At 46.8% G+C, this 4,970-nt stretch overlaps 1 pseudogene; it reads left to right on the forward strand.

Annotated features, from left to right (window-relative positions):
• Positions 1 to 379: 379 nt before the first annotated feature.
• Positions 380 to 506, forward strand: LOC114111268 (small nucleolar RNA SNORA70; annotated as a pseudogene).
• Positions 507 to 4,970: the final 4,464 nt, after the last annotated feature.

Below are 4,970 nucleotides of genomic sequence, written 5' to 3' on the forward strand. Positions count from 1 at the left end.
AAAAAGTCAGGCTGTGTTAGATGAAAAATGGATTAAATTTTAGACGTGGGAAGAGGTTTCCCAGGAGAGGGAGGATCCTGTCTGGTGTTTGGGGGAGGCCAGCTGGTGCCCTGAGGACCAGCAGGACTGGGGCAAGAGGAGAGATCTGAGAGATGGAGGCCTCAGAGCGGGGAGGGGAAACTGAGGGGCCTCAAGCTCTTCCTCTGAGTCACCCTGGGCCACTGGAGGGCTTCAGCTGAGGAGAGGTCTGACAGATGTTTTAACAGGATCCCTCTGGATGCTGTTTTGAGAACAAATACAGTGTTTAGAAGCCTTTAGAAATAAGTATTCAAATGTGCAAGTCACACTGACAAATCATTTTTAAAATGTCAAATTATATTTGCAGCCAATTAAGCCAACTAGGCTCCATTCCCCATGGGGGCTTGGTGTGCAGTGACTGCAAATGTCAGGTAGTATATGCAGCCTGTTGCCTGAGTGGGCTGCCCTAAGGGACCTTGGAAACAGCCCTTTCCAGGGGACATTCGTGACTGGCCCGCTGCCCTCAGTCTAGGCTGCAGACTGGTATGTGCAGTGCCTTTGGAAAGGCCTAGGGCACAATGGCCAGGGTCCACACTGGCCAAGTCATAAAGTCCATCCACACCAAGTTGCAGAACAAGGAGCATCCGACTGAGGCCCTCTGCAAGGCCAAGTTCAAGTTCCCTGGCCGACAGAAGGTCCACATCTCCAAGAAACGGGGATTTGCTACGTTTAACGTGGATGAATCTGAAACACGGTGGCTGAAAAGCCGCTCATCCCGGATGGCTGAGGGGCCAAAGTGAAAGGTGACGTCACTCAGTCGTGTCCGACTCTTTGCAACCCCGTGGACTGTAGCATGCCAGGCTCCTCCGTCCATGGGGTTTTCTAGGCAAGAGTACAGGAGTGGGTTGCCATTTCCTTCTGCAGGGGATCTTCCCAAACCAGGGATTGAACCCAGGTCTACGCCCATTATAGGCAGACGCTTTACCATCTGAGCTACCAGGGAAGATACGAGGGGTCAAATACATCCCTAATTATGGCCCCCTGGACCAATGGTGGGCCTGCACTCATGACAGCCTTGGTACTTTTCCCTGCTCACTCTCGCTTACCACTAAATCCCACTTCCCTGTCAAAATAAAATGTCAAATTATGCCAATTGTACCTCAATAAAACTGAAATGAAGGAAGGATGGAGTGAGTGAATGAACGAGTAAAATGTCAATTTTTTTTCTAATTAAACCAGATCAGGTGGTTCTTTCAGGGAAGTAGTTCACTCGTTTTTCTACATAAACACCAAAGTTAGGGTGAAAATAAAGGAACAAGAGACAACCAGCTAATTTCCTCAAGTATTCTTCTCCCTCGTTATCGAGTGTGTTCAGCTCAGAGAGGGAAGGGCTTCCTTGATCTCCTCCCCTCTTCCCAACAAGGGAGACCCAGCTGTTCCTAGGGTGGCCCACCTCTGGGACAGCCACCATGGGAGAACAAAGGAGGCCTGAATGCAGCCCTGTGACGGACCGTCTGGCACAGCCCGGGGCACCTCCTACACAACTGGCTTTGCGTCTTCCTCTGCTGCCCAGGTTGGTCCAGGAAAAGAGCATCAGCGGTCAGCCCTCTCTAGGCGTTAAAGATGCTATAAGCCTCAATCACGGGCTAGACGTTTCACAGATAGCTGCCAACAGAAACCAAACAATTAGATATAATAAAATATATATTGGTCATAAAGAAAAACGAAATGCTGACACAGGTTACAACCTGGATGATCCTTGAGAAGAGCAGGCTGAGTGAAAGAAGCCAGTCACAAAAGACGCTTGCTCCTTGGAAGGAAAGCTATTATGACAAACCCAGACAGTGTATTAAAAAGCAGAGGTTATGGGGAGGGAGGTGGGAGGGGGGTTCATGTTTGGGAATGCATGTAAGAATTAAAGATTTTAAAATTTAAAAAGAAAAAAAAAAGAAAACGAAAAAAATAAAAAATAAAAAGCAGAGGTCATCGCTTTGCTGACAAAGGTCCATCTAGTCAAAGTTATGGTTTTTCCAGTTGTCATGGACGGATGTGAGAGTTGGACCATAAAGAAAGTGGAGTGGTGAAGAATTGATCCTTTCAAACTGTGGTGTTGGGGAAGCCTCTTGAGAGTCCCTTGGACTGCAAGGAGATCAAACTAGTCAATCCTAAAGGAAATCAACTCTGAATATTCATTGGAAGGACTGATGCTGAAGCTGAAGCTCCAGTACTTTGGCCACCTGATGGGAAGAGCCGACTCATTAGTAAAGACCCTGATCCTGGGAAAGATTGAGGGCAGGAGGAGAAGGGGACAACAGAGGATGAGATGGTTGGATGGCATCACTGACTCAATGGACGTGAGTTTTGAGCAAGCTCTGGGAGATAGCTAAGGACAGAGAAGCTTTGTGTGCTGCAGTCCATGGGGGTCAGAGTGACGGAACGACTGATCAACAAAACAAAAATGGTACACTGCTGTTTATGGGAAAGCATAGAGCAGGCAGGCAGAAGGCAGATCCACGATTACACAGGGCTAGCAGGGGGGAGAAGGGCTGACGGGGTGGCGGCTAATGGGAACAGAGCTTCTTTCTGAGGTGATAAAAATGTCCTAAACATGACTGGGGTGATGGCTGCACAGATTTGTGAATATTCCTAAAACCACTGAACCATATACTTTACATGGGTCAATTTTGCAGTATGTGGATTATATCACAATACATGTGTTTAGGTGAGTTTCTGTAGTATATAGCTTGAAAAGACCAAGTCAGACTGACACAGAGGCTCTGACCTGTTGCCTTGGGAGCAGGGGGCTGATGGCCACCTGCCTGCTGTGTGTTCTGTATGATAGAAGTGCCCTCTGGCTCCCTGCACGTGGGGAAAGTCATGGGAGAAATGTCTCACCAGGGACTGACTACATAATTTGCAGAGCTTTCTGCAAAATGGAGGGAGAAGGCAATGGCACCCCACTCCAGTACTCTTGCCTGGGAAATCCCATGGACGGAGGAGCTTGGTAGGCTGCAGTCCATGGGGTTGCTAAGAGTCAGACGTGACTGAGGGACTTCATTTTCACTTTTCACTTTCATGCATTGGAGAAGGAAATGGCAACCCACTCCAGTGTTCTTGCCTGGAGAATCCCAGGGACAGGGGAGCCTGGTGGGCTGCCATCTATGGAGTCGCACAGAGTTGGACATGACTGAAGCAACTTAGCAGCAGCAGCTGCAAAATGGGAAAGAGCCTCTTTTATATATATATATATATATATATATATATATATATATAATTGTTATTAAGGGAATTCCCTGGAAGTCCAGTGGTTAGGACTTTGCACTTTCACATATGAGACCATGGTTCAATCCCTGGTGGGAGAACTAAGATCCCACAATTCTCGGGTCATGACAAAAAAATAATAAATAAATCAATGAAAATGTAATTTTTTAAAAAATGTAAACTTTTAAAGTATTAAGAATTTCATGATGGCAACTGGGACCTGGTCCCCTCATTGTCCCTTTTTCCAGGTGTGGAGGTGGGGAAGGGTTGTGTCCCTGTGAGTCATCTCTGCTTTGTTTTAATAAGGGGGCAAATATAGGACTGTTTCTTTGCTCAGAGAGCTGGGGCACCTCCTGTAGAGTTCTGTGAGAACCTTCCAGAAGATGAGTCCTGGGGTTCTTCCCCTTGACAGCTGAGAGTGGTGGGTGGTCTCTCCTCTTCATCCTCAACCAGAATAAAGAGGCAAGTTTGAGGTGACAAGTCTGGCATTTAGAGGTAAAGCCAGCATTGGCTGTAATGAGAAGAGGTGATTTTCATAATGACTATAAACCAGAGACACTAACAACTCCTTGGGTCTGAAATAGACACAGACGCTGGAATTCATAAGAGTAAAGAAACAAGGGAAAACGTCTTGCAGCAATTGCAAAGCCATTCCTCAAAAGAACGTGAAACAAGAGGGAGGCAGGGCACAACCTTTGAAAGAATGAGATACCAGTTGAGGATATGGCATACACTGGTTAGAATCATCTAGGTCCAAGATGGCAGAAGACTCAACTTCCAGTGGACCCTGAGCCTTAGTATACGCTCATTGCAATACACAGCTGCTGTTTAGTCACCAAGTCGTGTCTGACACTTTGCGACCCCATGGACTGTAGACCACCTGGCTCCTCTGTCCATGGGATTTGCCAAGCAAGAATACTGGAGTGGGTTGCCATTTCCTTCTCCAGAGGATCTTCCCAACCCAGGGATTGAACCCAACTCTCCTGCATTATAGGAGATTCTTTACCATCTGAGCCACCAGGGACGATAATGCATTACCATAAGCTAAATGACACACCCACAGGTGCCCTGACAGTTCCAAGGCTGATCATAAAAGGCCAAAAAGTGGGCGGTGGCCCAATTCCTGGAAATCTCCATTCCTTCTCTAGAGTAGTTGGAACAATCCTCCCGCTCATTAGCCTATGAAATTTCCCAACCTATAAAACTAACCACCCCATATCTCAGAGCCTCTGGCCTTCTGAGATGGCCCACACTCTGCCTGTGGAATGTGTTTCTCCGGGGGCTATTTCTGCCTTTTAGATGGACCGAATTCTGTCTATGGAATGCGTATCTCTCTCAATAAATTCACTTCTTATCTATCACTTTGGCTTTCACGGAATTCCTTCTGTGCATAAAGAACCTGAAGAACATTAAAAAGAACCTGAGCCTCATTAAGTCCTGGGACCAGGTGTGTGATCTCAACTGAAGGGGTTCAAATCCTAATCTGGGTTTTGACTGGGTTCAAGTCCCAGCCTGAGGGGAGCAGTTTCAAATGGACATAACATAAATACCCAGTTTTAATGATTATTCACGTGTTGCTTTTGTCACATTCCTGGGCTTTATAATGCTAATCCAGGTTTTATGTTGTCACCAAAAGCGGCAACGTAAATTAGCCTTCCTTAATCACTGGCTGGACTGGCTGGTGTAGCAGT

Source organism: Ovis aries, chromosome 1 (genome assembly GCF_016772045.2).
Source record: "Ovis aries strain OAR_USU_Benz2616 breed Rambouillet chromosome 1, ARS-UI_Ramb_v3.0, whole genome shotgun sequence".
NCBI lineage: Eukaryota > Metazoa > Chordata > Mammalia > Artiodactyla > Bovidae > Ovis > Ovis aries.